Here is a 15,875-nt window from a genome sequence, read left to right on the forward strand (position 1 = left end):
ATTAGATTTTGATCAACGCATTATTGTTGGTAAAATCACCTCTTACAAAATAGTCTATCACACTAATGGATATATATATATATATAAATTATTTAGAATTTCTAATGCTTTTTTTACTGTGTTTCATTATTTGATTATTTTACTTGTTTTTTTATATATATTAAAGAAATTTCAAAACAAAAATTCATATATAAATCTACTAAAATTTAAATTATGAAAAAAATATATTTACATACTTTACTTTTGGTTGTAACAGGTGGAATATTATGCGTAATGTTATGTATGCATGTACTGAAATATCTGACAATTTTTTTAAAAGTTTTTTAGTTAAGACAATTTTTTGACCTCTTTTTTGCACATTAAATTTCTTCCAGGACATCGATTTGTAAGCTTTAAGAAGTAATGAATGAATATTTCAATTGTTTATTTTTTTTTCATTGAAAATATTGTCTTTTTTATTTTCATAGAAATTATAATGCAAAATTATTATTACTCCTTGCACTTCCGATTGCTGGAAATTGATATATCGCGAGCAGGAAAAAAAGAGCCTGAATGAATAAGGGAAGAGAGCAATAAAATCTTAGCTTGCTATATTTCCGGAATTAAGAAAATTAGTAATTTTATAATTTTAGATACCAAGAGAGGAAACAAATGAGAAAACGAATGAATCAAAAGATAAAAATTGAGATGTTACAACTGTTAATTAATGTTACAGAAAATGTTAGAATAATAACACTTACTGACCAATCAATTAGAAATTTGGAAGATTGTCTCTTACTTTATTCGATGTGTACAGGGATTTGTTGGCAGTATCATAATGAGAGAAGTATTCTGCTTATATGGAAATGGTACCTTAGTGTTTCACAAGGATATAAAAAATGCCATGCAAAACCTGGGCACATTGGCAATTCAAATTCCTCCTGGAATGTTAAATTTTTACTATGGAGGTGACGGATGGTAGATCGTGTTAACAGTACATCGTGTCAGAAGCGGACAAAATTGATCAGTGAACATCAATCTGACTTCCATCACCTTGATTGGCCACTGCAAAATCCGTATCTTGATCGAGTAAAACTATTTAGGATATTCTGGAAACGCGCATCCGGTAATATTCTACTCTTCTAACAAATTTACGGAATCTAGAAGTCTGCGTAGTCAATGTGTGTTATTCTTTGAACATAAGGGTACTTCAGAAATTTGTGGAATAGATGTTTTCTCGAATATGGGCTATTATCCTAAAAGAAGATACAAGAAATATTGGTCGTAGGTTTCTCGTTTATTGGATAGCGTGTATTGTTCATACTCTAAACTTCTGATCTGTCCATACATAGTGCATTGGCGTACATAGTGTAGGGGAGCAATAAATATTAGTTTAAAGAAAAATCTCAAGCAAGACAAAATGTTTCTCCATTGAACACGAAACGGTCAAGCATAAGAAACTTAAAACGCGAAAAATTAAGTAAGTAAATAAATGAAGAATAATCACATAGATTTCGCAGTGTACAATAACAGGTAAGATTCATTGACTAAAATGATTAGTACAATTAGCAGTTAATGAAATTTTTGCTTGAAATAATTCTGAACATGATGTTAAAAAAATAAAGTTAAAATGAATTTCGCTTATTTATTTCTGCAACTTCATTTACTTTCAATGCCGTGTTGTTGTCATAAAGTTTTAAGTCGATATTTTTGCATCTTTTGTTGTAATTTAGTAATGATATTAATTAAAGCCAGTTGAGCAATGTGTATTTTTTAAGTATGTATGTAATTGAAATTTTAAGAATTTGATTTTTATATTTGTTTTAAGGCGAGGTTGTATTCTTTTGTTTATTATTTAAAAAAAACGATCTATAGATATACTTTTCATTGTCAGTCGACTTTTAGATATCATACCCACATTATAAAACCACTATACATTTGGTGAAATTGCATTTTAACATTGAAAAACTGACGCATGAAGTTATGCATCTCCAATCTTTTTAATATTTTTATTATTTAGCATTATATATATAATAAAATTAATTATTAGCCCTATTTACGGAAATAAAAGATCATATTTCAGTGTTTAGCTTTAGATTTTGTTTGTTGATTCAACTATATTTTAGTGAAAGAGCATAGTAAGAATTTATCTACATAATTGCGGAGTCACTCCACCCTTTACCATATTCGTTTATTGAATATTAAATAAGCTTTGCGCCATTTCTGCAAAGAGCTGAAGAAGAAGAATTCTGTTCTTCAAGAAATATTACCCCTTACCCGGGCACACTGTCTATTACAGAGGGCTTTTATCGAATACAGCATCTGACTAGATTAGGGTAGAAAGGTAAACAGGGGGAAGGATTTTTAGGGTAAAGGGAAGCCCTCTAGCGTATAATTCTTCCTTGTCGGAACGAAGAAAAAGGGCAGAACGTTTTCGATACCGGCAACGAGAAATCGAATTTCCGAATCTGAGTGTTGTGTTTAGGTACTTCTTAAAGGAAGGAGGAATATTTGTGGAAGGCAATCTTTGATCTTGTGCATAAAATAAGGAAATTTTCATCGATAAAAAAGCTAAAAGCTTACACACAATTCATCATTTAGTTCGGCAAATTTAAAAAAAAAAATTTTTCCTCTAGACATTAGATAATTCATAAATATCTATCCACATTTTTGCAATTTTCTAAAACCGTTAGTCAAAATCTTATTTACTAAATATTGACAAAATGATTCCTTGAAATTGAAATTATTTCTGGTAATTTTTTTTATCGGAATTCATCCGAAATTTTTGTAGTAAGCAGAAAAAAGGGGAAAAATGTATTTCAGTTTCAAATGTTTCTTTCCCCTTCCGATACTAACAATAAATATATTTTATTGATCTCTTCTTTTGTAATCAAGAGCTAAAGAGTTTAATTTTTGTAAAATAGTCAAGAAATAGACTGTGCACAGCTGAATCGGAACTTATATTATATTAAAAAAAGGAAGAAAAAAACTAGATGCAACTTACTTTAAAATTCATTGATTAGTGCTATGTCAGTAACTGTCTAATATATGTATATATATATATATATTTACTTAAAAGAATTTTAAGTGTGCAATTAACAGTTTACAATTGTTTATTAAACAGTTTACAATCTAGTTCCGCTTGATTTAGCGACAAATTTCGTTCTTTTGCATATTATAAAATGATTGGTTCTTAGTTTATTTTTATAAATATCACATATGAAAAAGAATCTCTAAAAATAAGAACACAATTATTAACTTTTGCCATTTTATATCCCATCACTAGACACACATATCAAAATATAAGAAATAAATTTTTAAGACAATCATCGAAAATAGAAAATATTTAAAGTTTTAGCAGTAAAATTTCAGTTCGAAATGAAATCGGATGAATTTTTTATTGGATATTTATTTAAAAAAATTATAATCTACATGAAAATATTGATTCTATAACTTAAATTATAGATAACACTTACTATTAAACATATTTATTTTACATTTAGAGTTTAACCTTAGAGGGGGAAAATGATCTGTAAAGGAAAAGTTATCGTTCTTTTCTTTACTCATAATTGAATTCTATAAGAAACTGAATGAAATAGAACTTACCATAACATGACTCATCATCTTCTTACGTCAGAGCATCACAACAATCCAAAAAGCAGTCTGGATTCCAAAAAGCAGTCAAATCAACTGCATAAAATTTTTTGATAAATGAAATGTTTAAACTTGAACAAAATGAACTGAACAGGGGCATCAAAGAACTTTCTGAACAATTTTTTCAGTAAAATTTAACAATAATTAAGTAACTGGAACAGTAGAACTAAAACAATTTCAAGACCGATCTGAAAAACAAAAGATACAGACATTTTTATTCTGTAACTCAATTACTNAAACATTGGATTACCATTGGACACTGAGAGTCTCTTCAATCAAGGTAGGAAATTTTCAATTTTAAAAATGTATAAAAATTCAAAGAAAGAAGACCTAGTAAAAGTATTAGAGGAAATAGGAGGCATCGCAGACAGCAGCGATAATATCGTTAAATTAAAAGAAAAAATTGAATGTTCCGAAATATTTAAGAATGATTCTGAATTTGTCAAAAATTTGATAACTAACGCCGTAGAAGAAAGAGTACAAATAGCAGACAGGGAACTAAAACAAAGCGAAATTCAGATTGAGTTAGAAAAACTAAAATTAGAAAGACTCGAGAAAGAAATGCTTTTATTAGAGGCGAAAAACAAAGCATTTGAAATTGACCCTCCCAAAACAATAAATGATACACCTCAAACAAACATTGAGAATCTAATTCATAGCATTAAAACTCTATCTCTTCCAGTTCCATCGAAACCTGAAAATTTTAATCAATTTTTTTCATCGTTGAAAAGAGCTTTTAGTACGAAAAACATAAATGAGGGGCTTAAAGCCGAAATCTTAATTAATATGCTAGGTGAAAAAGCAAACAGCATCTTGTTATACATTGAAGATGATTATTTAAAAAACTATGAAAAATTGAAAGCTTTAATACTTTTTTTTTTTTGCTTTTTTGACTTTCAACAAACTCCCCAAGAATGTTTGAATAACTTTAAAAATGCCTCAAAATTGAAGAAACATATATTCAATTTGCTACTCGCTTAAATTCACATTTCGAGTACTATTGTAAATTACGTAAAGTTGAAACATTTAAGTCATTATGCAACTTAATCATATCCGATTAAATAATTGAGACATTAAATAAAGAGATGGCGAGTCATATTTTAATCCGTCTGGGAGAAAATTGGTTTAATCCCGTCGAGTTAGGACGAGAATTAGACATTTACACTATGTCGAAAAATATGCCTTACAGAGAAGTTTCCAATACCCATAAATATGGGCAGAACACTTTTTTTCGAAGCGAGAAAAAATATTTCAGAAAAAACCAGCCGGATCGTTTTTCTCAACCGATAAATAAACAAATTAGAGCGGAGAAACAATGCTACATATGCGGAGAAATCAACCATTTTGCACGTGATTGCGAAGAGAGATCGAAAAAAACATATGATTCCAGAAACGATAAATCAGAAAGAAAAAATACCTCTCCCAGTGATAACTTAAAAAATGAAAGCTTTAGTGTTAATTCCTGCAAACCATCTGGAGAGAATAACTTTAAGCACGAGTTGAAGTATGCTGAGATTTATTTGAATGGAATTCCCGTTCAAGCCATAATTGATTCTGGGGCTGAAATATCGGTGATAAATTCAAATAAAATAAAGATAAGAAATCTGCCGTTTTCTAATATAATGCTAACATCGTGTTTTGGAAATAGGCAAAAAGCGAAACTTGTTGAGATCCATATGTCTTTATATCCCAATGAGTCAGGGTTGAAGCTCAGCGCCGCGATTTCAGAACATTTAACTTGTGATGCAATAATAACGCCCACTATCTATAATCAATTAATAAATCTAGGTCAGCTTTCTTCAAGTGAAAATATTCAAATCGTCAATTCTAAGAGTGAAGATTTTTATGAATGTTCTTGTTTCAATATTAATGACTCTTGCTCTTGTGAATGTTTTTTATTTAATATACACAAGTTGTATAGTAATGATGAACCTGATTTATCACATGTTAATGATCCTTGCATTAGAAATTAACTCTCAGTGTTGATTAATAATTATAAACCAAATAAAATTAAAGACACTAAGTTAACAATGAAAATTATTTTAAAAGATGAAATCCCAGTATGTCAAAGAGCTAGACGTTTATCTTTTTCTGAGAAACAAAAGGTAAATGATCAGATATCAGAATGGTTAAAAACAGATATAGTTAGAGAGAGTTGCTCTGATCATTGTTCCCCAATAGTTCTTTGCAAAAAGAAAGATAATAGCCTAAGATTATGCATTGATTACCGGAAATTAAATCCTAAAACAATTAAAGATAAATACCCCTTACCTCAAATTGAAGATGTGTTAGACAAGCTGCAGGGTGGCAAAGTATATAGTAAACTTCATTTAAGGAACAATTTTTTCCATATAGACGTGGACGAGGATAATAAAAAATATACCTCATTTGTGACACCTGATGGGCAGTATGAATTTAATAAAGTTCCATTTGGGTTGTGTAATAGCCCTAGTACATTCCAGAGGTACATTAATTACGTGTTCCGTGATCTTCTTAGAGAAGGTGTTGTTGTCATTTTTATGGATGATATTTTTATTCCCGCAGAGAGTGAAATAGACGCACTGAACAGGTTAACACGAGTATTACAAACTGCATCCGAATATGGGTTAGACCTTAACTTAAAAAAAATGCCAATTTTTGATGTCAAAAATTAACTTTTTGGGTTCTATTATTGAGAACGGTACCATGAAACCATCTTCCGAAAAAACATTAGCTGTTCAAAATTTTCCTGTACCTAAATCTATTAAACAGGTGCAGAGTTTTCTTGGGTTAACCGGATATTTTAGGAAATTTATTCTTAACTATGCTTTAATTGCTAAACCATTAAGTGATTTACTTCGGGATAACAGAGTATTTTATTTTGGCCCAGAACAACAAACAGCATTTCAAACTTTAAAACAAAAACTTTCTGAGAATCCAGTACTGCACATTTTTAAACAAGGAGCAAAGCTTGAGTTGCATACCGATTCACGTAAATTTGGGTATGGTGCTATTCTTTTTCAGCAATCTGATGATAACAAATTACACCCAATACGCTATATGAGTAAAAAAACGACTCCTCAAGAGGAGAATTATTCAAGTTATGAACTTGAAGTGTTGGCTATAATTGAGGCTTTGAAAAAATTTCGAAATTATTTGGTGGGAAATAAATTTAAACTAGTAACAGACTGTTCAGCTTTCCAAAAGACTATGAGTAAAAAACAATTAACTCCTAAAATTGCTAGATGGGCATAATTTTTGGAAGACTTTGACTATGAAATTGCACATCGCCCAGGTAAACAAATGAAACATGTTGATTGTTTAAGTATATATCCTATTATGCATATTACTTGTGACGAGTTAACCTCTAAAATTGTTTCTAACCAGTTAAATGATGAATACATTAACTCTATTCGATTCTGTGGAGTTTGGAGCTGTTGTTACAGTATTATAGTGTAATAGCTTCGAACATTACGTCATTCACCATCTTGTAATATTAAAAGAAGTTGCATCATCCTCTTGACATTGAGAGGCGCCATCCTGTCCCGAAGGGGAAGTCCCGAATTTATAATTAACTCTCACTTTATACCATAGAACAATCTAATTCTTAGTCACATGCATTCCGGAGACTGCGAGAAGGCAGCTCTCACGAGTCATGTCAATAATGTTAACTGCTATATCCTTCTATCCCTTTCATTTCTATTAAATTGTTAAGTTTATTAAATTATCGTCATTATTTCATCTAATGCTGCACTATCTCCCACATATATATTAACACCACCAATTACCATAATAGCAGTAGTAAGTTTTACCAAAATTTACCAAGCATTATTGGCATCAATAATAGTCAGGCGATTCTTTACTATTCCTTCAAACGGAAAAGTACATTTTCTCCATTAAGTTTACTTTTTAACTAATTTCTTATTTCAATTAAAACATATTTAATTTCATAACGGGCGTTAAACGGCCGATCAAATTTTTGGATTTACGACTACCAATATTCAACTTCATAGCCTTCTAATTTTGAACCCAATCCAGAAGACAAGGGAACTCCTGGACCAAGTATTGGGATGCATATACCTTCATGGAGGATTTTCTGATGGAACTAACCCACATTCGCGTTACATAAGGAGGAAAACCAAAAAACACCTCCCGACTATTAACATTAATTTAAGATAATTGGTGTCAATTTAATTTTTTTACCCTTCCCTCAAGCAAATTAGAACCACCGTTAATTTGCATATTTAGAACTCATAGTTTTTTTATTTCAATATTTACCTATTGTTAAAATTGGAATATCATCAATGGCATCAATAATAGTTGATTACTTAATTTCTCTAAATGAATTAATAACACGTTTCCATTATTTTTTTATCCGCGCGCGACTTCCTTCTTTCATTTAAATTGCCATTAATTTTAAATTATTCAGTTTTATAAAAAAAGTTTTAAAGGCATAACTATGAACAAATTAAGTGTCAGATAAATTATTGCACTATTAGGGAGACGTAGTTCGCTCATGCCAACTTGTTCAAATCGGTCATTTATTCTGTCTGATATAATGAATATTAATTACACTTTGAAAAACGTGTAATAAACTCTTTTTTTTATCTAATAGATAAGCTATCAAACTTACCGAATCTTATCTTTTAATTATTTAGAAAAAATAGAATTGTCCGTAATTTAAATTTAAAATTACGGCTAACGTTTCACCGATCAGAAAATCGCAGTTTTCAAACGGTTCTACCAAGCAAATTATTTGAAAATTTAGGAGCGAGGTCAAACTTTGTTCCTTGCAGCCACTATCTAAATTTCAGGAGATTTAAACTAAAGGTACTTGAGTTATAGGAGCAAGAAACACACGTAATAAATAAACCCTTCCTTTTACTGCTATGGACGATTTTATAAGACTATAATAAAACAATAAATATTATTGAAAGCTTAAAGTATGTATAAAAAATAATTATAAAAAATAAAGTAGTTTTGCATATTTTTCAAAGAACTTTAGTCTTTTGAAAGCATAAGAGTTCTTTTTTTATGTAAAAAAATATACTTTAAATCCATTTATTTTCCCTTGGATAGAAATACATTAAACAAAGCCTAATACATAACTAATATGCATATTTTGCTAGAATATTAATAGTGATACCAGATAAAAAATTTTAAATATATTTTTCACTATTTAGAAACTTTTATTTCATGAAGATATTTTCGTATCATGAATATTAAACATATTTTAATTCGCATTTTATGCTTGTAATATAAATACTTAAATTTACTAAAAATTATGAAACGTTATTTTTCTTGTAGTTAGCTATTTTACAAATAACTAGATTAATGTCAAAGCGCAGTCTTCTATATTTTCTCAATATTTTTTTTCCTTTCAAACAATTTTTAAGATATTTTCTTTTGCTATAAATACAGTTTTTAACCGGCTTAAAGTATTAAAAAAAGCATGAAATAAAAACATTATTATAATAAAGATACATGTACAAAAACATTTTACATTAATGTATAATGGGTTTTATCAATGAATTTATCTAAGTCTTAAAGCTAATGCATTATAAACAGGGATGAAAAAAACGGATTACAGAAGTTATTTATTTTTTTAATGAAGCATAAATAATTACATTTTTTTAAAAAACATTTTTTATGAAATATAAATTACATTTTTTTAGTTTTTTTCCAGCCTAATCATAGTTAAAAATTTGTTATTCCTTAAAAACCAATATTACAGACAATATTAGAAAACTCAATATTATTCCGTTTTTTCAGACTCATTTCTTTGCTTTAAAGGAAACAATTCTAGTTTAAAAATTTGCATGGAAATTTTAATTTTATAGCTGTTTGAAACAGCTAATATTGTTTTCCATGAAAAAGAAATTTGTTTTTTGACTAAAAATAATGCATTTATGTTTTAGTTTTTTTTTCTTTTTTTTTTACAAGAGCAACAATTTACACCTATAATACAATGGCATAAGAGACTTTTTTATTTACTTACAGATTTACTTTTTCACCTCTGGAACATGAGATATGAACTGATTCGCACGAAAATAGCTGAAAAAGATAGTTCAAAGATATACTAATGAATAATTAATGTACTAATGGATAATACAAATGAATAATTAATTTTGATTTATTTCATTATTTTTTCATTTTTTTGAGCAATAAAGAGAAATTTTATACTGTTGTGTAAAGCGAAAACGTATTATTTCCAGTTTATTTATAATTTTTTTACATGTTCGATTTTCTTTCTTACTATTACTACTGAAGATTATGCAACAGGGTTAAACAATTCTAAAATCTGTGACAATTTCATTCAGCCAATGGTTAAACTCTTTTTTAAAAGATCTGTCTTATCTATAAACATTCTAAAAAATAGATTTCAACGTTTCATCAAATAATTTTCATCACTTTAGTTGCATTAAATATAATAAGTAATAGTTGTGAAGTTGTACAATTATAGTCGGGTTTTAAAAAAACGTAATTGATGTAAATAATTAACAAAACAAATCCACGGTTATTATTTAGACCAATTTCTCAGTGATACGCTAAACTAAGTTTTTGATAAGAAGTTGTCCCAAAATAAAAATAAAAAGTTGCTTCAAACGTTGATTAAAGATTGAACACAATCATTAAGATCCTTCCTTACCCTTAACCGAAGAAGACCCTTAACCGATGAAGACACTACTCGAATTGTGTATTGGGCTTTTCTTAAATCTGAGCTTATGAGGAAATAAGTTCAATTATTTTTACGCTCAATTCAATAGTGACAAATGATAAACCAATGATAATAAAGTTAAATAGTAATAAATGATAAAAAATGATAATAAAGTTCAATAGTAATAAATGATAAGCTAAGGATAATTAGTTTCATTATTGATAAATATAAACCAATGATAATAAAGTTCAATAATGTTAAATGATAAATAAATGATAATGGTCTCTAGTGATAAATGATAAACCAATAATAATTAAGATTGATGCATTTGAAGCTCAGAAAACGATAAAAATATAATTTTTCAATGTTTACAATAATTGTTTTTTTTTAAAAAACGTGTTTCTTAACTCAAATAGAGAGATCAAAAAACTTAGAAATAGTGAAAGAACAAATAAATATACCAATAAAGAGCTAAAAATGAACTGCCACTTACGTCAAGTTCATCTTTAAAAAAACTGTCATTTTCGGTAATAAATACGTATTTTATATTTAAGACGGTCATCTTAAGTATAGAAAACATATTTATTCGAAATATTTTAATCCAAATTTCCATGGCTAACGAAGGAAAGTGTAATATTCATCATGTATTTACGTAACATACATTTTCCATTAGATTAATTATTTAATTAAAAAGGGTAACATTTGAAATGCTACTCCCTTGAAACTTGTTTTAAACTAAAATACTACTTTCCAATTAAGGAAATTGTTTATTTTTCTAAATTGAAATGACTTATTTTGAATTATAAATTGAATATTTTATCAAACTTAAACTAAGTTTTGTTAAATATTTATCCAATTATTAAATCAAATTTCTTACAAGTTTACATGAAGCTTCGTACTCGTTGTTATGAAAATGAAACACAAATAGTCTATATTCTCAAAAGAATTCGTCAAAGGGAAATTATAACTTGCACTAAATGTATTACAAATGTAAATAATTCACTATACCAACATACATGCATATAATGTTTACTATTTAATAAGTGGGTTGCATTGCTCTTTGATATAAAGCACCAAACAAATATTTTTCATAATCGCAATAATTTTAAAAACTGTTCAGAATAATATCTCAGAAATGATATCATACTATAGGATGACGTGTCCAGTATTTATAATTTTTCGTGCGTCATTTATAATTTTCATGATGAATCATTATGAAAAATATTACTTAGTTTCGTTTCATTTAAATATGTGCACATATTTGCATGAATCGAGCTTCTAGAATACTAAAGTTATTAGGGGATAAGCTTCTAGAACACTAAAGTTATTAGGAGATAACTGGAAACTGGTTCGAGAGTTTGAGATTAGGCGCAATTAGCTATGGCTATACTTTAAAAAATTAAGGTATGAAACACAGGCACTCTGGGTGCATTCTTCGTGAAATCCATCTTTACCGTAAAACATTAAATTGCAATTTTCACAGTAATATTTATTTAATTAGAGAGAGAGATTCAATGATTTTATGATAATTATTACTGAATAAATTACAGTTTATCGGAGTTTTTACTACTTAACATGTTCCAGTAAAATTTGATTTTACAATAAAAAGTAACGGTACCCTGAGTGCCGGTATTTTTTACCGCAATATGACCCGAAATTTTTTACAGTGCAGTAATTTTACCCTGATGTTATTGAGTGGAACAAGATGAATTAAAAACAGTGGAAACTTAAACTTTACGATTCAAAAAAAGGGTGGTATTATTTTTCTCATCATTTTTAAATCGAATGAAACCAAAACCAAGCCTATTACACTTAACAGTTTATAGGAGCTGACCGGCTTGTGTAGGGGGCAAGGAACTGTCCTTGAATCAGAAAGGTTGTGGGTTCGAATCCCGAGCAAGGCATGGATGTTCTTTCTTTCTCTGTACTATCTGTCCTCACTGTGGGAGCAATGTTGGCCCACCTAATATGGGGCCCCTGAAAGAGAGGTCAGTAAAATCGCCCTGTAGATGCCTGAACTGTCAAATGTTAACACAAGTGGGCATTGGGAAAAAAAGTTTATAAGTTAAGTTTTTTACTCTTCAGGCGAAAAGTCCTTTTAACTTTAAGCTATTATTTAATTTTAGCTTATTTTAATTAAGCGTATGATACGTACTTCGCTAGAAAAGATAGTTATATCAGATGCATAAAAAGTTATAATTAGAAAACCGTATTCTTTATACATTTAATCTTATATAACTTTAAAACTTCTTGTCCGAACAAGTAGGCATTGAAAACACGTTTCAATTCTCTGAATGGGAACGTAATTAGTAACTCTCTAAAATTATATAACCTGTTATGCTCAAAGCAAAGTAAAGTTTTAAGCATATTTTACCATTGCATGTCCGGTCAGGCATGTACATACTTTTAAAATTTTGAAGAAAATTGCAAAAGGCAAATCAATGAACCAAATAAGCAGCAAAACTAAGAGGAAAATGAAAATCGATAATATTCGATAAAGCCTAGATTAATTTTAATTTTAATAATAAAAATTTGTTAAACTTGTTCTTATTTTTATTCCCAACGCATGCCTATTTTTATCTAAAAATAAGTACCTAAAAATAGTGAATAAGTTTATAATTTGCTCTCAGTCAGGGCCAAAGACCAAGTTTTTTTTTTCAAGGCATTATCTTTTTACATTCTTGAAGTATCTTTTAACAATCGTGTATTAACAATCGTGACCATATAAATTTGTTCCCCCCGACATGACCCTAACAGCAAATATCTTCGGGCTTGTTGAACCAATATTCACGAATCTTGGCTCAATAAGTGTTTCAAAGACCATTATTTTCCTGTATTGACTTGTCCGATACACCCGATATTTTATAGCCACTTTACAACCAATATCAGCTTTATAGATTTGTCATACTAACACTATATTTTATATTCATTATTCAGTCCATATAGGTCCTATATTGGCCCTATTGAGGTCAATATGGGCAGCATATAAGACCAATATTAAAAATTCTAGACATCCCAATGTTGATCTCTCAGTAGTCACCTTTAGACTCCTAACAGGTCATTATTGTCTAGGAGAACACTGCATCGCATAGGTATTTATGACCACCCTCAGTGTCAACTGTGTGGTTCTGGAGCACAAATGAATAGAGAGCACCTCCATTGCTGTAGGAGGCTCCACGGACTTGACTCGGAGACCGCAAGAAATTGGCGTGCGTGAGAGCTTTTGGGAAGATGACTTCAGTCTTTCGTTATTTTCTATTTTTATTGTTCCTCTGTGTGTTCCCTGTCATTGGAAGTAAAATTAAAATAAGTAAATGTTGATCTCTCATGCATATTTATATCGAACCAATATTGACCCAATTTTGAGCCAAACTAAGGCCAAGGTAAAATTATTGCTAGGGGATATGGATAACATCTGAGCTGATCCCCCCAATCTAAACGTACTTACTCCTACCAACGGGATGACTTTCAGCCAGGAAAGAAAAGTGTTGATGCAGATATAATGTTGTTAAAGTCTTTATTCGACACAAGCATAATGAATGGATCCATATATTTTAATTAATATAGAATCGAAAAATATGCCTGGCCATGATTTCTGAAACTATTAAAACACTTGTAAATCGATCTATGCAAACAATTTTACTGTATATGCGTCATACTAAATAGCGCACGACCTTTGAACTATTCGTGTTATCGAGTTGATTTTGTTTTCTTTCATTTTAGTGTAATGAAATATAAAGTAAATAATACCACACTTGTTTATACAGTAAAATTTTCTTCTAAGTTTATTCAAAATGACTGTTAAAACTCACTTTGGGGGAAAGACAAAGTATTTTTATAATCAAAGCAAATCAGAATATAAATACTTACAGTACAACGAAATAGAATAACCCCCAAACTTAATTTTTAAGTAAGCATACATCTTTTTAGTACCATCGAAATATGGGTGGCAGTTGTTACATTATATAAGTATATGTGGTTCAAACAATTAATGCGGAAATTTTAAATTAGTCAAAAATTTCAGCCCTTGAATTGTTTTTCTTGTCAAATTTTGAAAAAAACTGAACTAGTTCATAAGTCTCGTTTAGTTAAAGATAATTTAAGAATAAAAGCAAATAATTATTATTATGTTTCGTATATTATGAAAATAAAATGAATTCTAATAAATAAAAAGGTAAATTTGCAAAACTTTCATTACTTCAAAGATCAATAAAAAGTATGCAATTATGGTTAGAGAATTTGCTAAAATTTCTCTAATGTCTCAAATTTCATAATTTATTTTAAAAATACTTTATTCATGTAATAACGGTAAATCTTAATTTTTGTTAATTTAATAATATGACAAATAAAAACTAAATTCTTCAGAAAAAATTATAAGCTGATAAAAAAAATCTTTAGAGAGAGGAACAAATTAAAAGTAAGCAATGTAAACGTTTATTTAATAATATTCAAATATTAATAGCCTAAAATATCAACTCTATTATCACCAAAAAATTTTAATGGGATTATATGCTAATTTACATTTAAATACTAATTTATTCGAGTGCTAGCAGGGCTCGTATTCAAATGTCGATTTAGAGTTTAAAGGGTCGCATGATTTTAACGTGTTCCTAAAGCACAAAAGTTTAGTAAGTATTCTTTAAACTATAAGACCTATATTCTAATTAAACTTATTTTTTATTGTTTCTGGACTTGCGGAAAATGATGACTCTGCATTAATAATTCTAAAAACTCCTATTTCAAATCAAATTTATTTATTTAGCATGGTATGCTAAATATATAGTTAGAATTTATTACACGTAATTGCTTTAAAAATGAATCTGCAATTAAAGGAATACGTGGAAATGCTTGCAAAAACGATACTGCAGTAAAAAGAATGCGAGTAAATGCTTTCACAAAAACTTTACTATAAAAAGAACACATTTGTCGCAAAATTGTTGCGAAGGAACTATCAATCAATAAAATTGCTTCCAAAAAAAGAACAAAAAAGATCATTTAGAATAAAGCATATTTTTCTACAGCACGTGATGGATGAAAAAATAATTATATGCCTAAATTCTTTATCTTAACTTATCACTTCTTATCTTACCTTAAATACATTTCAATTTGCTTCTGAATGTGAATTCATTCAAAAATATTCTTTTTTTTCCTTTTAAATGATCATTTATAGTTTGTGTAAATTGTTACTTGAATTTAACGTACTCCTAAAAAATGACTTTTTAGTATTTATTTTTAGTAGAACACAGAACTTTTCATTGTTTCTATTTTTCTAGACTTTTTGGAAAAAAAATGATAGCGATATTTTTGAAATCATAAAGGTATTATTTTTTTTCAAATCAAACTAATTTGGTATTGTTTATACATTGTTATATTTTGCTTCACATAAATAAATGTAAAGGCTAATAAAAATTACTCTGCAATAAAAAGAACACATTTACTACAAACTAAATGAGAAGTAACTATTAATCAATAAAAAGTGTTTCCTTAAAAAAAATGTAAACTAATTTAGAATAAAGCTATTTTTCTATAACACGCGATGGATGAAAAACAAATTATGTGCCTACATTCCTTATCTTTTTGTCTTAGTTTGCATTTCCTTAACCAT

The sequence above is a fragment of the Parasteatoda tepidariorum genome, chromosome 3 (genome assembly GCF_043381705.1).
Source record: "Parasteatoda tepidariorum isolate YZ-2023 chromosome 3, CAS_Ptep_4.0, whole genome shotgun sequence".
In the NCBI taxonomy this organism is placed as follows: domain Eukaryota; kingdom Metazoa; phylum Arthropoda; class Arachnida; order Araneae; family Theridiidae; genus Parasteatoda; species Parasteatoda tepidariorum.